This window comes from Heterodontus francisci, chromosome 1, assembly GCF_036365525.1.
Source record: "Heterodontus francisci isolate sHetFra1 chromosome 1, sHetFra1.hap1, whole genome shotgun sequence".
NCBI lineage: Eukaryota > Metazoa > Chordata > Chondrichthyes > Heterodontiformes > Heterodontidae > Heterodontus > Heterodontus francisci.
The window spans coordinates 242,405,358-242,423,457 of record NC_090371.1 but is presented as its reverse complement, the minus strand read 5'-3'; the positions used below and the strand labels follow the sequence as shown (position 1 = coordinate 242,423,457).

The window sequence follows — 18,100 nt, the reverse complement described above, 5'->3', positions numbered from 1 at the left end:
TCAAGGATGTCTCAGAGCAACTGCAGGAGATTTTGAAAGGGGAGGGTGAGCAGCCAGAGGTCGTGGTACATATTGGTACCAACGACATAGTCAGGAAGAGAGATGAGGTCCTGTAAAATGAATATAGGGAGTTAGGCAGAAGGCTAAAAAGCAGGACCTCTAGGGTTGTAATCTCAGGATTACTCCCTGTGCCACATGCTAGTGAGGATAGGAATAGGAGGATAAGGCAAATGAATGCGTGGCTGAAGAGCTGGTGTAGGCGGGAGGGCTTCAGCTACTTGGATCATTGGGATCTCTTCTAGTGCAGAGGTGACCTGTACAAGAGGGATGGGTTGCATCTGAACTGGAAGGGGACCAATATCCTTGCAGGGAGGTTAGCTAGTACTACTCGGGAGAGTTTAAACTAGTCTTGCAGGGGGGTGGGACCCAAAGTAGTAGTCTCTCCGATGAGATAATTGAGGCAAATGTAGAGTTTAAAGCAAGCAAGTCCAGTAGGCAGGCCAGGCAGGGGCAGGACAGGGAGCGTGGAAGGTCTGGTAGTCTAAACTGCATTTACTTTAATGCAAGAAGTCTTACAGGTAAGGCAGATGAACACAGAGCATGGATCGGTACATGGGATTGTGATATTATAGCTGTTACGGAAACGTGGTTGAGGGAGGGGCAGGACTGGCAGCTCAATGTTCTGGGCTACCAATGCTTCCGGCGTGACAGAGGTGGAGGTAAGAGAGGAGGGGGAGTTGCACTATTGATTAGGGAGGATATCACGGCAGTACATAGAGACGATATCCTGGGGGAACGTCCAGCGAGGCCATATGGGTAGAACTTAGAAATAAGAAAGGGGTGATCACTTTGATGGGATTATACTATAGTCAGAGGGAATTGGAGGAGCATATATGTAGGGAAATCACAGATAGGTGTAGGAATTATAGGGTTGTAATAGTAGGTGATTTTAACTTCCCTAATATTGACTGGGACTGCCTTAGTGCTAAGGGATCAGATGGGGAAGAATTTGTTAAGTGTGTCCAGGATAGTTTTCTGAAGCAGTATGTGGATGCCTCTACTAGAGAAGGGCCTACACTCGACCTCCTCTTAGGAAATGAGGCTGGGCAGGTGATTGCTGTGTCAGTAGGTGAGCACATTGGGACCAGTGACCATAATTCTATTAGCTTCAAGATAGTTATGGAAAAAGATAGGACTGGTCCTCAAGTTGAAGTCCTAAATTGGGGGAAGGCTAATTTCGATGGCATCAGACAGGAACTCTCAAAAGTTGAATGGGAGAGGCTGTTTACAGGTAAAGGGATGTCTGGCAAGTGGGAGTCATTTAAAAGTGAGATAGGAAGAGCTCAGGGCCGGCATGTTCCTGTTAGATGGAAGGGCAAGGCTGGCAAGTTTGGAGAACCTTGTTTGACGATGGATATTGAAGGTCTGGTCAGGACAAAGAAGGAGGCATATGTCAGGTATAGGCAGCTGGGATCAAGCAAGTCCTTTGATGAGTATAGGGGATGTAGGAGTACACTTAAGAAGGAAATTAGGAGGGCGAAAAGGGGCCATGCGATTTCCCTGGCAGATAAGATAAAGGAGAATCCTAAAAGATTTTCTAAGTATATTAAGAGTAAAAGGGTAGCTCGGGTGAGAGTAGGTTCCCTTAAGGATCAGTGTGGTAATCTATGTGTGGAGCCACAGGAAATGGACGAGATCTTAAATGAATACTTCTCGTCCGTATTTACCGTGGAGAAGGTCATGGAAGCTAGTGAGTTCAAGGGAGGGAACAGTGATTTCCTGGAGCATATCAACATTACAAAGGAGGATGTGTTGGAGGTTTTGAAGCGCATTCAGGTGGATAAATCCCCAGGGCCTGACCAGGTGTATCCTAGGATGCTATGGAATGCAAGGGAGGGGATTGCTGGGACCCTGGCAGAGATTTTTGTATCATTGTTAGCCATGGGTGAGGTACCTGAAGACTAGAGGATAGCTAATGTTGTGCCTTTATTTAAGAAGGGCAGCAGGGGTAAGGCAGGGAACTACAGACCGGTGAGCCTTACATCAGTGGTGGGAAAGTTATTGGAAGGGATTCTGAGAGACAGGATTTATATGTATTTGGAAAGGCAAGGTCCGATTAGGGATAGTCAGCATGGCTTTGTGCGTGGGAAATCATGACTCACGAATTTGATTGAGTTTTTCGAGGAGGTGACCAAGAGGATTGACGAGGGCAGGGCGGTGGACGTTGTCTCCATGGACTTTAGCAAGGCCTTTGTCAAGGTCCCCCATGGTAGGCTGGTCCGGAAGGTTCAAACACATGGGATCCAGGGTGAGCTAGCCAATTGGATACAAAATTGGCTTGGTGATAAGAGGGTGGTAGTGGAGGATTGTTTTTCAGATTGGAGACTGGAGGCCGGTGACCAGTGGTGTGCTGCAGGGATCGGTGCTGGGCCCTCTGTTGTTTGTCGTAGATATTAATGAGTTGGATGTGAATGTCGGGGGCATGATTAGTAAGTTTACAGATGACACCAAAATTGGTGGTATAGTGGACAGTGAAGAAGGTTGTCTAAGGTTACAACAGGATAGAGATCAACTGGGAAAGTGGGCAAGGGATTGGCAAATGGAATTTAATGCAGACAAGTGCGAAGTGATGTATTTTGGGAAGTTAAACCAGGGCAGGACATACACAGTGAATGGCAGGGCCCTGGGGAGTGTTCTTGAGCAGAGAGACCTTGGGGTGCAAGTACATGGTTCCCTGAAAGTGGCAACACAGGGAGACAGGGTGGTGAAGAAGGCATATGGCATGCTTGCCTTCATTGGCCGAGGCATTGAGTACAAGAGTTGGGACGTCATGTTACAGTTGTACGTAACGTTGGTTAGGCCGCATTTGGAGTACTGGTCACCGCACTACAGGAAAGATGTGATTAAGCTAGAGAGGGTGCAGAAAAGATTCACAAGGATGTTCTACCTCGACGACACTTCTTCACACCCTGCCTCCTGTAAGGATTCCATTCCATTCTCCCAGTTTCTCCATCTCCGATGCATCTGCTCTGATGATGCTACCTTCCATGACAGCGCTTCTGATATGTCTTCCTTTTTCCTGAACCAAGGATTCACCCCCACTGTGGTTGACAGGGCCCGCAACCGTGTCCGGCCCATTTCCTGCACCTCCACCCTCACCCCTTCCCCTCCCTCCCAGAACTGCGACAGGGTTCCCCTTATCCTCACTTTCCACCCCATCAGCCTCCATATCCAAAGGATCATCCTCTGCCATTTCCGCCACCTCCAGCATGATGCCACTACCAAAAGCATCTTCCCCTCCCTTCCCCTGTCAGCATTCCGAAGGGATCATTCCCTCCGTGAAACCCTGGTCCACTCTTCCATTACCCCCACCACCTCATCCCCTTCCCATGGCACCTTCCCCTGCAATCGCAGGAGGTATAATACCTGCCCATTCACATCCTCTCTCCTCACTATCCCAGGCCCCAAACACTTCGTTCAGGTGAAGCAGCGATTAACTTTTACTTCTTTCAATGTAGTATACTGTATTAGCTGCTCACAATGTGGTCTCCTGTACATTGGGGAGACCAAACGCAGACTGGGTGACCGCTTTGCAGAACACCTATGCTCAGTCCTCAAGCAAGACCCCGAGCTTCAGGTTGCTTGCCATTTCAACACTCCCCCCTGCTCTCATGCTCACATCTCTGTCCTGGGATTGCTGCAGTGCTCCAGTGAACTTCAACGCAAGCTCGAGGTACAGCATCTCATTTAACGATTCGGCACACTACAGCCTGCCGGAATGAACATTGAGTTCAATAATTTCAGAGCATGACGGGCCCCCCATTTTACTTTTATTTTTAGTTATTTTTTTCTTTTTCCTTTAAAAAAAATTTTTTTTTGTGTTTATTTTATTTTATTTCTTAGTTTGTTCAGTTTGCTTACCCACTGTTTTTTTTCATGTTTGTACTTGCGGCTGTTCAATTTTCAGTCCATCAACACCCTATCTGTACTAATGCTTTGTCTTTCAACACATTGTGGGGCGGCACAGTGGAGCAGTGGTTAGCACCGCAGTCTCACAACTCCAGCAACCCAGGTTCAATTCTGGGTACTGCCTTTGTGGAGTTTGCAAGTTCTCCCTGTGTCTGTGTGGGTTTCCTCTGGGTGCTCCAGTTTTCTCCCACATGCTAAAGACTTGCAGGTTGATAGGTAAATTGGCCATTATAAATTACCCCTCGGATAGGTAGGTGGTTGGGAAATATAGGGACTGGTGGGGATGTGGTCGGAATATAGGATTAGTATAAATGGGTGGTTGATGGTCAGCGCAGACTCGGTGGGCCGAAGGGCCTGTTTCAGTGCTGTAGCTCTAAAAAAAAAGTAACACCATTAACATGTTGTTTGCCTTTGCTCCATGACCTTGTGGTCAGCTATTCTGTGGCCTTGTCCTATCTACACCTTTTCCTTTGTTATCTCTTACCCCATCCTCGCTAGGTTTTGGGAAAGAGATACAGGGGGGCTGTGAGGTAGAACGTTTTTATGCAGCGAGTAGTAATGACCCAGAATTTGGTGATGGAATCGAAGACAATGATTTCGAAAGGAAATTACATAGGAAATTGAGGGAAATACATTTTTCGAGCTATGGGGTAGAGCGGGCGAATGGGACTGATTGGATTGTTCTGCAGAAAGCCGACATGGACCTGATAGGCCGAATCGCCTCCTTCTGTGTCGTAATGACTCTGGGGCCACAAGCAGGCCTGATAGAGTCAATCGACTGTTTGTGGTATTGGTCTTTTTGCTTGTTTGCAGCTTGTGTGTAGCAGGTATATTCCACCCTTTAGAAATAACAGGCTCAAGGGTTAAATAAGAAGTTAGGAGGGAAGTGAACAGTCCCTGAGTACATTACCATTATTGGAGAAGGGAGTAATAAAGGGTGGAAAGGGTGGCTTTCTGACTGTTATTACTCCTTCAAATACACAAAACAAAATTTATAAAACAAATCAATTGCTGACTGTTAAGACCTTGTTATCGGCAATAATGAAAAATGAATGCAGCATCCCTCAGTTACACAGAGTATTTTACTTCAGGTTAGTTTAGAGATACAGCACTGAAATAGGCCCTTCGGCCCACCGAGTCTGTGCCACCTATCAACCACCCATTTATACTAATCCTACACTAATTCCATATTCCTACCACATCCCCCTACCACCGACCTATACTAGGGGCAATTTATAACAACCAATTAACCTATCAACCTACAAGTCTTTTGGCACGTGGGAGGAAACTGGAGCACCTGGAGGAAACCCATACAGACCACTGCGCCACTGTGCCGCCCACAGGTTAGACCTGAATAAATAGAAATGATCATCAAAGGAGCTCGACTTATATTGGGGGTGTAGTGTGGCTTCATTGTTAATACATTTAATTCCATTGGGAGCCCAGAGTCTCTGCAAATAATTTGTGCAATGTAAAGACAGAGAAGTAAACACAAATCTAAAGAAAATAAAGTGCATTTAAGTAGGGTAAAAAAATTATAAGGGAAAAAATTCTCGGGAAATCCCTGAACTCACTACTTTTAGTGAAGAAGTAGAAAATGGTGGAAAAAAGGAAAAGAAAACATTTTGTTCAAATTTTGTGGAAGATAATTCTTTTGGAATATTGTTGTTTTTGAGGTTTGAGGTTTTTTTTACTGGCAAACAGACCTTCAGAGCTCTAGGCCTGTCGAAAACTATTCTGTTGTGTAGAAAATATCCTAAAAATAGCATTGTTTTCTGCAGCTGGAAAATAAACCAATTGAATATAAATCCAGGCCACAAGTGAATCCTCTTCATTCCAATCATTGTGCGTCTGTGTTTCTTCCTGCAACTTTGTTTGCCTTAGCTTCTTGCTATTCTCATCCTCCTCCTCATTCTGTGTTATTGTTTCCAGTTGATCCTAATCTATAACTAGACATACGGCCATATCTCAGGGCTATGATGTGCAGTACGTGGCATATCACAACCACTGCCAGTTCTCCTCAGACCATTTTGTAATGTACCCCCAAAATTAACACTGCCACTACAGAGTTTTGCATGCCAAGGGTACAAATTGGTATATTGTAAAGTGTATAGATGCTGGGAGGGGGGTCAGAGGGCTGGAAAATAGCCCAGGATCCAGATACACCAGGAGTTCCTGTGGGGCCTTAAAAAATATGGAGCCTTCTCCCTCCCCTTACAAGCTCATTTGCACACAAATAAGGGGAACCACTGGATGTAGTATTTTTAGATTTTCAAAAAGCATTTGATAAGCTGCTAACAAAAGGTTATGACACAAAATTAGGACACATGGGATTGGGTGTGATATATTCGCATTGATTGAGGATTGGTTAATAGACAGAAAAGAGAGTGTAGGAATAAATGGGACATTTTCAGGCTGGTAGACTGTTACTAGTGGAGTGCTGCAAGGATCAGTACTTCGGCGTCAGCTATTTACAATCTACAGTAATGACTTAGATGAAGGGATTGAGTGTAACATATCCAAGTTTGCTGAAGATACAAAAGGAAAGTAAGTGATGAGGAGGACACAAAGAGACTGCGAAGGGTGACAGGCAAGAACATGGCAGATGGAATACAATGTGCCTAAGTATGAAGTGGGATTAACAAAAAAAACAGAATATTTTTTGTAAGACTGGGAAATGTTTGCATCCAGAAAGATCTGGGTGTCCTTGGACATGACTAACAGAAAGTTAACATGCAGGTACAGCAAGTAATTAAAAAGGCAAATCGTTTGTGAGTTTTTGTTGCAAAGGGATTGGAGTATAAGAATAAAGATGTCTTACTACAATGATTGGTGTTGGTGGGCATTGGTGTACTGTGTGCAGTTTTGGTCTTCTTACCTAAGGAAGGACAGTGGTGCAGTGGTTAGCACTGCAGCCTCACAGCTCCAGGCACCTGGGTTCAATTCTGGGTACTGTCTGTGTGGAGTTTGCAAGTTCTCCCTGTGACCATGTGGGTTTTTGCCGGGTGCTCCAGTTTCCTCCCACTGCCAAAGACTTGCAGGTGATAGGTAAATTGGCCATTATAAATTGCCCCTAGTGTAGGGAGTATGGGATTACTGTAGGGTTAGTATAAATGGGTAGTTCTTGGTTGGCACAGACTCAAAGGGCCTGTTTCAGTGCTGTATCTCTAAATAAATATTTGCCTGAGAGGGAGTGCAACCAAGGATCACTTGGCATGAGGGGATTGTTTTATGAGGAGAGATTGAGTAGTTTAGGTCTATATTTCCTGGAGGTTAGGAGAATGAAAGGTGATCAAATTGAAATATATAAAATTCTTAAGGGTCTAAATGTTTCCTATTGCTAGAATCTAGAATACAGGATCCCACCCAGAATAAGGGGTCAGTCATTTGGGACTGAGATGAGGAGAAATTTCTTCTCTCAAAGGGTTGTGAATCTTTAGAATTCTCTACCCCAGAAAGCTGTGAATGCTCAGTCATTGAACATATTCAAAATGAAGGTCGATAGAATTTTGGGTACTAGGGGAATTAAGGGATAATGGGATAGTATGGGAAGGTGATGTTGAGGTGATGGATCCACCATGATCTGGTTGAATGGCGGAGCAGGCTTGAAGAGCTAAATGGCTGACACCAGCTCCTATTTCTTATGTTCCTATGTTTTAATGCAGGGGGACCAGAACCAGGGCTGAGGACTCCCAATGTTGTTATTTCCTGCATTTCCAGCCACTCAGTGGATCTTTGGTGGCTGGCAGTGCCCAGTAGAAGCAGGCATACCAGCCGACCTGTTGATGGTTGTGGAGACTTTGGAGATCCAGGCCAGTGTTGTAGATTGGACCCCCAAAGAAACATGATTGGAGAATGTTTTGGCCCTCGTATAATGGGGCCAATGGGACATTCTGAAGATATTTCTGAGGGGGAGTAGTCAACTTCTCCTTGGACTCAACAACCATTGCCATAGTTTGTGGTGTCCTAGGAAATGCAGGCACCTGAGATGCAACATGACTGGTGTGGCCAACCATTGGAGCCAGTTAAGTTATGTGACCTGCCCCAATACCACATGCAAGGTAGAGTCAGTGGCAGTGATCACTAATGGATATGATCCCATCATGAATGTCATCATCACTGGTCCGTGGGTTTTCTAGCCCATGTAAATTACAACACCAGCTAGCACCTTTAATCTTTGATGGCATCATCCATAGTCCTTATTGATCTGTAGATATGCTTTACCTCACTTTCTCCTTAGCTCTCACATGGAGCTCCTATGACTTAATCCCTATTAAAGCTGCTACAAGAATCTTCAGAATATATTTATGGGTTAATGTTTGCACAGGGCATTTAGTATGTTTATAATGAGTATTCATACAGGAAAGATACTGGCCTGAGAACATCCCCAAGATTTCCTTTTTAAGGCCAAGCACTTCTTTTGCCCTTTATAACTCTTAAAAGAAATATATGAGTATCACTGGCAAGGCCAGCATTTATTGCCCATCTCCAATTGTCTTTGAGAGGTGGTGGTGAGTCACCTTTTTGAACTGCTGAGTCCATGTAGGAAGGGAGTTCCAGGATTTTGACCCAGCCACAGTGAAGGAACGATGTTCCAAGTCAGGATGGTGTGTGGCTTGGAGGGGAACTTGCCAGTGGTGGTGTTCTCATGCATCTGCTGCCCTTCTTATTCTTTGTGGTAGAGGTTGCAGGTTTGGAAGATGTTTTTCGAAGGAGCCTTGGTGAGTTGCTGCAGTGCATCTTGTTGATGATACACACTGCTGCCATGGTGCGCCGATGATGGACAGAGTGAAGATTTAAGGTTGTGGATGGGGTGTCAATCAAGCAGCTGCTGTGTCCTAGATTGTGTCGAACTTCTTGAGTGTTGTTAGAGCTGCACTCATCGAGGCAAGTGAAGAGTATTCTATCACACCCCTGACTTGTGCCTTGTAGAAAGTGGACAGGCTTTGGGAAGTCAGGAGAATTCCCAGCTTCTGACCGGCTCTTGTAGCCACATTATTTATGTGGCTGGTCCAGTTAAGTTTTTTCTCAATGATAACCCTCAGGATGTTAATGGTGGGGGATTCCGCAATGGTAATACCGTTGAACATCAAGAGGAGGTGGTTAGATTCTCTCCTGTTAGCGATGGTCATTGCCTGGAATTTGTGTAGCATGAATGTTCACTTCTCACTTATCAACGCAAGCCTGAATGTTATCTAGGTCTTGCTGCATGCAGGCATAGGCAGCTTCATTATCTGATGAGTTGTGAATGGAACTGAACATCCCCATTTCTAACCTTGTTGAAGCAGCTGAAGATAGTTGGGCCAAGGACACTGCCCTGAGGATCTTCTGTAGCGATGTCCTGAGGTAAGATGATTGGTCTCCAACAACCACATATATTTTCCTTTGTGCTAGGCATGATTCCAGCCAGTGGAGACTTTTTCCTAATTCCCATTGACTTCAATTTTGCGAGGCCTTCTTGATGCCACACTCAGTCAATTGCTGCCTTGGTGTCAAGGGCACTCATTCTCACCTCAGTTTTGGAATTACGCTCTTTTGTCCATATTTGGACCAAGGCTGCAATGAGGTCTGGAGCTGAATGGCCCTGGTGGAACCCAAACTGAGCATCAGTTAGCAGGTTTTGCAGAGTAAGTGCTGCTTGATAGCACGACCATCACTTTGCTGATGATTGAGAGTAGACTGATGAGGTGGCAAGTGGGCAGATTGGATTTGTCCTGCTTTTTGTGGACAGGACAAATCTGGGCAGTTTTTCACTCTCATGTAGATGCTAGTGTTGTTGCTGTACAGGAACTGCTTGACCAAAGGTGCAGCCAATTCTGGAGCACAAGTCTTCAGCAGTGCAGCATGGATGTTGTCCAGGCACATAGCCTTTGCTATATCCACTCTCAGCTATCCACCATTCTCCATACACCTTTCACAAACATACTTCAGTCTTGCAGGAGAAGGTAACACTCAAGACCTGGCAACAGACTGATACCGGAAGAGGAAGAACCTGTCTGCAAACCTACTGCCCCCTTGAAGAGATTGTTCTGCCAATCATGGGCAGTAGCAGAGTGGAGGCCGTGATCATTGGTAATGCTAGAGGAGCTGTTGATACCTAATCCTCTTTGTCTCCCTTGATTATCCCTTGATCCTCACAATCTGCATGACAAGCTGGAAATGCTTTCGATACCCAGTTCCTTTTCTCAGGTCTTCCTTACACAACAAATGAATCCTTGACCGCCTCATTAATTTCAGCTTCTGAGAATGCCAATGCCCCTCAGCCAGTGGAGGAAGATAAATGCAGTGTTGCAGAAGATGCACCATCATTTGATATGACTCTTGCAAACACCAGCTCAGATACTGGCACCAGATGGACAGTAGAGGTTAGCTTAGAGGAGGAAACTGGATGTGGTGATTCACTGGCCACAAGTACATAAAATATAGGGATTGGAAATAGGATGTCACAGCTGCGAGTTGCTGGAGGGTTATGGTGTATACTAACTCTGCTGCAGAAACCTCAGATGCTGACTTCAATGACCCATGCTATCAGAGAATGTTAATGGAAATGCTTGGTGTAAAGGGCACCTTGGCAGAGAGCTTGTGCACAATGCACCAGAGCATAGAGGTCTCCACCTTCAATTTAAGGCTTTGTGCTAAATATGGTGCCATTCAGTCCAACATGGAACTGAATAGTCAGCTCTATCAGCAATGCTGTGGAACTCACCATGATGCAGTGCTTTATGACAAATTCACAGCTTCAATTGAAGCACAAGCTGCTGCCATGGAAGCTCAGATGACTGCCATTTGCATGGGAGCCACTGTTGACAGTGCATCAGGGAATCACATCAGTCCAGAACTCTGTTATCTAGCAAAGCCCTAGGAGTGTGGAGGAACCATCCCAGCAGAATGGCCTGGATTCCATGGGAGAGGGACTTGCTGTCCTCTCTCAGGATGACATCATGCCTGCAGCCCTTGATGGTGCCCTTCAACCAGCCGGCTAGACCACTGAAGCCCAGACCATGAGACTTGCAGACTGTGTTTGGGTTCCCTAAGCTCAGAGCTGCTGGAGGTCATCATCCTAGGCCATTTGGAGTGTCCTCAGTTCAAGGTCAGCAGCCTTCCAGCCTCCAAGCTGCAGTCACTAGGAAACACCTTGGAGGAGCATCAAAGTGGGAAATTGACCATACAAGAAAGAATTAAAGGTTTTCACAAGGGAGATTAGTCATTTCCTTTGTCAGTGCTGACATTGTTTGTTTGATAAATTTGTTTTTTGGATCTGGATTTGGAGCCTGGAGCGAAGGACGACAATTGGATGGTGTGTGTAAGAATGGTGGTAAGGATTATGTGACTATTGGTGAATGAGGAACAGGAGGCCCAGCTTAGCTGAAACACTTCTCAATGAGTTTTTCACTTCGTGCTTGAGCAAATACAGGCTCTTGTGGTTGTTGACTCAACTCTCCTCTTCTACCTCCTCTGCCTCTTCCTGTTCTTCCTTTTCCATCTCTTCCTAGTCTGTGTTATCTTCAACACTTTTTCCCCTTGTCCTGTATTCCCAAAGCCAGCCCTACCAGACTACCCATGTCTGGACCTAGACTACTTGTGAGGCAGAAGGGGACAATAGTGAAAATGCAGCAAGACCTTTTCCTGTGTGGACAAAGTGAACTTTCAAGAGTGGTAGAACTCTGTAAAAGCAGCAGGAAGTTAAACAAAAACTAAACTGCAACTAACCTGTAAGTACAACATGAATGTTTTAAATAACACTGGCAAGGGACCTTCATGCCAATTAGCACCGCAGTGTGCTGTGCAAGTTCAGCACATGGCAAATGAGGTGCTGGATGAATCCAAAATATAGAGCATACCTGTTAAGAAGTGCAAAACCCTAATTTACAAATACAAATTTCAACTTAGAATTCATCCAGCGTCTGCTCCTGCATTGTAGATTCATAGAAGCACAGAAGAAGGCCATGCAGCCCATCGTGTCCATGCTGGCTCTCTGAAAGAGCAACTCACCTCGTTTCAATCGCCTGTCTTTTTCCCATAGCCCTACAAATTTTTTTTCTTCAGATAATTATCCAATTACCTTTTGAAAGCCTCAATTGAATCTGCCTCCTTCACACTCTCAGGCAGTGCATTCCAGATCCTTACCAATCGTTGCGTTAAAAAGGTTTTCCCTCATGTTGTCATTGCTTCTTTTGCCAATCACCTTAAACTGGTGTCCTCTGGTTCTTGATCCTTCTGCCAACAGGAACAGTTTCTCCCTATCTACTCTGTTCAGATCCCTCATAATTTTGAACACCTCTAGTAAATCTCCTCTTGACTCTTTTCCAAGGAGGATAGTCCCAGCTTCTCCAATCTATCCACATAACTGAAGTTCCTCATCTCTGGAATTAATTTTGTGAATCTTTTCTGCACTCTCTCTGATGCCTTAACATCCTTCCTAAAGTGCCTAGAACTGGACACAATACACCAATTGAGGCTGAAGCAGTGTTTTACACAGGTTTATCATAACCACCTTTCTTTTGTACTCTATGCCCCTATTTATAAAGCCCAGGATCCTATATGCTTTATTAACTGCTTTCCAACCTGTTTGCAACATTCAATGATTTGTGCCCTGGTGCTCAACAAAAAGGGTAGCATTCTAGCACATTACCACTTCACAGAGAATAAATCAACATAATTCCCGTAATATCTGAAGCCTTCCTCAATGTGTTTTACTTTCTTGAGGGTCCTTATGGACTTCATTTCCTTTGGTGATGCAGTGATTGATGTATTTGCATAACATTCCTTTGTGTACTATTTTAAGACAATCATTAATCCATCATTAATCCTTTTCAAAAATAAAATGGAAAATATATTAACCAGTACTCTACCAGAAGATAAGGCCCCTCTTGCTTTTTTCTTCTGAAAATTTCTGAGCTGATGTACTTAAAATGTACTCTTTATGACTTTACTAATTCATATATTTTTTGCACTTTGTAGTGAAGATGTCTCAGGCAAAGTATAACATCACAACTCGCAAGAATCAGAAAAGCAGCCTTACACATCCCCTGCACAAGCTCTGGAAGTTCACTTTAGTCGTGTGTTTTACAGATGATTGTTTTTTCATTTTCATCAGCAAGAGAAACAGGCTTTAATTAGTTTTCAGCTGAAGTCCACAAAACAGTGAAATCACATTCACATCGGGTGGTTTTGTCATCTATACTTAATTAAACTATACCCAGTGTAATGGTAACTTGACCAAGAACAAAGATGAGATTGGGTATGACATACCTAATCAGATAGCTGGATTGGTGTATCTGACTATTAACTGGATATTAAAATTTTATCTATCAAATCACTTGCTACCATGTTATCTTAGCACATGGTCCACAGACAGAGCAGAAATATCTATTGCTTAGCATAACCAGTTGTGAGTATTGCTTTATCCATGATTATTGAAACTATTATTATTTTTGACCAGACTGTAATTCATTATATAATTACTACATATTTAAAATCTGTCCCTTTGCATCTGTCCAACACTAATTTCTAAATTCTGATATTTTGACAACAATCACTAAAACGCCAACACTGGAATGATCTATAATTATTTGTTTTAACAAGAGAAAGAAGAGTAAACAAGACAGTAAGACTAATTTTCCTGCACCTTTCACCACAGTTTAGGTCATGTGGTGTGATTTGAAATTTAACCAACTTGAAAGTAACTAAACCTAGGTCCATTCTCATGGTTAGGTCCTTGACATGAGCTAGTTATTTGTCAAATGGAAATGCCACATATTAATGGCTGAGTTGTGCACCTCTGCTGGCCTAAAATGTCTGCACCAATGGGAATTACCAACAGCCTCTCTGCTCTGGTTACTGTCTGTAACAACAAGTGAGTCGTTTCCAGCCCTGATATTCTAGTTACTGCCCCCACCACCTACAACCCCCTAACATTTACACTTACATTACAGGAGGTTTAAAGAAGTCCTTCAATCTGAAGGGACTGGCAGTAAACTCGAACATTCACTTTCTCGGGATGCTTCTCTGGCAGATGCTGGGCAAAACTTCCAGAAAGTGAGCTGAGATGCAGAATTATCAAGGCCACATCAATTATATAAAATTTAAATTCTATTGCCTGATTCAGACAGGAGCTTCCTGTCTGCATTGGCGATCTGTTATCAAAAGTACATCAAAGGGAGCAGGGACCAAGTGTTACATGTGCCCACTCCAATTTCCTTATCCTAATGTCCCAGATACTGACCCACATAGGATGATGAAGAGAATCTGCCCCAATTGTTATCTCGTCACCCTTTATCATAGTGAATCACATGTGTTAAAACAATAATCCCAAATCAATGAAGCGTTAATGAACTCAGGGTTGGCAAAGCTCTCCATTGTATTCAAGTTGCTGTACACAACCAGTACTGCCCAATACCGTACAGCATTGAAATCAATATGCAATCACTTACTGAAATTATTCAGAAATCAAAACAGGATATCTCTTTAACGGTTTGAATAAATATCGTGGTTATTTTGACAGATTGTAAAATTACAGTACTTGTATAACAATCAGTTGTACTTATCACACAATTTACTCTATACCAGATTGATTGAATTCACGAGTCAATTTTTTAAATTAAGTATACTGAAGACGTGTTAAATATTGTACCAGAAAACTACTTTGTGATGTGACCCATAATGATGTAAAGAGTTGTTTGAAATTACTCATAATTTTATGGCTAACAAAATGCTGTCTTTAAATATATTTGAAATCCATAATAACATCATCACATTAGATACTGAATTGTACTAGATCTCCAAGAATAAATAATAAATGAAAGAATGATGAATACAAGAGTCCTTGGAATGATTAATAAATCAGTTTCAGGGGACAGTCATTACTCAAGCCAGCTAACAAACTATAAAACAGAATAAAGGTGCATTCAATGCAATTATTATCCAGAAGCCCTGCTATCACCATATATAAAAACCCACAAATTGATTGGCAGTATTCTGGGGTGGTTGACATCCTTCCATCTCCAAAAGATGATGGACAGGCAGCAAACAATCCATTCAGGTGGGTGACTTCTCTTGGTGCACCTTTACTGATAGCTGTGAAGACCTATCCTTGAGAGTGTGGTTATGTACATTGATAAAGTATGTGCTTTTATAGAATTTCCATGCAAGCAAGTTCAAAACAATCATGGCTTGACACTATCAAACTGCTTTTGGGTATATACAGGATATAAATGGCAAATTATTAAACGTAGAACTTAACCCATGTGTTTAGGTGCACTAAAAAACCTGCAAACACTACAAGCACAGAATGACTTGTTTAGGACCTACTCATAAGTGCAGTAAGTTCTACTTAGTAAATATAAAATATCATAATGGAAGAAAATATCATCTGACAGTGTCACTACATTAATTGTATTTTCAGTATTACCCATTGTAAATTGGGAAACGCATTAATAACTCCAGGGGATAATTTTGACTTTGGGTGATTGTGTAAAATGGGCAACACTAAGTTAGCTGCCTGTTATATATCTCTCCCGATTTTATTTCCATTAATTTCAGTCAATATTTTTAATTACACTCTCTAAAGCTCCTTGGGACATTTTTTTTTTTTACGGTAAAGTCATGAAGTAAATCCAAGGTGGAATCTTCTGCATTTAGTCCCTGTGAGAGCAGCGGGACCATTTTCAGGTTGGGAACCCGATTTACTAATGGGTTGGCTTAGCTGTGGCTCTGTAACTCAGTTACGGCATTAGCATCCTGCCTCTGGGTTGCCCAACTATTTAGGGAGGGTGGGCAGGATGATGTGTCTATTCTGTCAAAAGAAGGATTTCTAATTAAAGGGACCATAGCATGGGTTACAAGGGCTCACCAGCTCTTGGATTTTTTAATGATGAAGCAACCACAGGAATGGAGAAGAGACCTGAGAAGGCTGCCCCTTGGAGATCCTGCTGTGGATCTGAGGAGCTGCAGTGAGGTGATGGGAGGAAGAGGACAACCTCTCTAACCAAGCAGGTGTGGTTAGAAGTGGCTGAGGACATCAGCAGCAGGATTGTGCTCCCTCCAACCTGGAGGCAGTGCACCAAGAGGATCCAGGACCTCAGGAGGGTATGACAGGTGAGTGGCATAACACTATCAGGTGCCAAGCCCCACATCCTGACTTTCCCAGTATTCTCCTGCACAGCACACCTCAGGTCAACACACCTTGCAGCTCCACTCATTCCTCTCTCTTGCCTTAAAGCTTACCTGACAATGGGGTTCCCTGCTTGCCTTCAATCCCACCTCACAGAAACCCAGAAGAAGACGGGATGATTTCAGGATTCCAGCCAGATGTCAATCTCAGGGGATTTAGCTCCCCTCACGCACGCAAACCCACCTTCCCCTGCCTGGTAAATTTCACCCCCCCCCCACCCCACCCAACACCAAGTAGTCATTGTTGAAGTTAAGTTGTGGCATTCTAAATATCAACAAGAATATAAACAAATGGGCCAGAATTTTACGCTGGGCGGATGGGAGCCGGACTCCAACGTAAATGTCGGTGCTGATCCCGCTCCCGCCCAGCCTGGGGATCCGGCCCGTATTTTACGGATCCCCAGTCTTCAATTGGCCCGAGGCGGGACTTCCACCCACTTGAGGGAGGAGGTCCCGCCTCAGTGAGCTGCCAGCCAATCAGCGGGCCTGCTGGGACTTCAGCCCAGCCGACTGAGGAGGACGCAATGGAACTGGGACAGAAGGTAAGTTTGGGCAGCCTCACCAGGAGAATCAGTCGTGCCCTGGTGAGGCTAGGGTGGTCGTTTGGGGGGAGGAGGCATCTTGGATCCCGGGGTTGGGTTGGGAGGTGGGGGTGGCCCTCAATCGGGCACCCTGTGCCTGATTGCCAGTGCCCCCTGGGGTGCGGAAAGGCTGACAGCAATAGCTGGGTGGCCTTTCACGTCCCCGGCATACCCGCTTGCCACGGGTAAAATACCCGTGGAGGCGGGCAAAGACCCTTAAGTGGCCGTTAAGTGGTCTTGATTGGTCTTGGGCGGGTGGGCCGCTTCTCACCCCTCCGCCCCCCGCCGGACTTCCGTGAACTTGGTCGGAGACGGAATCGGGGCGGTTAGGCCTCCCGGAGCCTGCCGCTCAATTTTACGACGCCCCCACACCATCAACCAATCCGCTGGGGCGGCGTAAAATTCAAGCCATGGTATCGGCACCAGTATGAATAGCCTTCTCATAACTACCAGCAACAGAGATTCACTGTTCACTTTTGTTCTTTCTCAAGCCTTCAGCTTTAAAATATATTTAATTTTACAGTACCACTAATGCATGAAGATAGAAATATAAACTTGCTTGTGATATTTTTGACTTAGCTGCAAACTGGAGGGAATTATTTCAGTTTTACATCGGAAACAGAAACATAGGAATTGCTAGACAGAAAAAAATGAAGATCATCTAGTTGACCTATACCATCCTGGTATTTGCAACTACAACAATAATGGAGTTGTTGTCTAATCAGAACAATTAACCTTCATGAAATGGTCTAAAATAGGCCCAGAAAATACACCCAGTTTTTCAGCATGTTGGAAACTGTGGAGAAATATTACTCTTAATTACGACAAGTGCCACAGAAAGAGAAGATTTCGTGTCTTAAGAGGCAATGCTACAGGCATGCATGGGTGTAAAACATATTCAAGCTGGGTCAAAAAGTCACTGAATTGTGGAACATTGGGTTCAATCCTATCAACAAGGGCCTCATTCATAAAAAAAGGTGCACCAGGGCTGCAGGTACTGCTTTCTGCTGCAGTCTGATTTGTATACCATGTCTACAGCTTTTCCCGTTGCTGTGCCACTAACAAGTTGTTTAGTCTTCCACTACACACAATCTATCCAGGCAATCACAGGGGACACCTGACACACCAGCAATCTGTAATTCTTAACTGCATCAAGCATTATATCTTTCGCAGGGGAAATGAGCAAGAAAATTTGGGTACAGTAGTGTAGTGGTTATGTTACTGGAGGCCTAGGCTAAAGATCAGAGAACAAGAATTCAAATCCCACCAGTGTAGTTTTGAAATTTGAATTGTCGTAAATACACAACCAGTTTACTACTTGCCTTTAGGGAAGGAAACCAGCTGTCCTTAACCAGTCAGGCCAATAGGTGACTCCAGTC

The 18,100-nt window shown here is 44.1% G+C and overlaps 1 protein-coding gene across 2 annotated transcripts in view; it reads left to right on the top strand.

The window, feature by feature from the left end:
- Positions 1 to 13,893, top strand: part of LOC137375395 (interleukin-8-like) — a 32,905-nt gene extending 19,012 nt beyond the window's left edge. For both annotated transcript variants that reach the window (XR_010975996.1, XM_068042555.1), the window contains one exon: positions 12,931 to 13,893. The gene's annotated coding sequence lies outside the window, so the exon portion shown is untranslated. The remainder of the gene's footprint in view (positions 1 to 12,930) is intronic.
- The last annotated feature ends 4,207 nt before the right edge of the window (positions 13,894 to 18,100 follow it).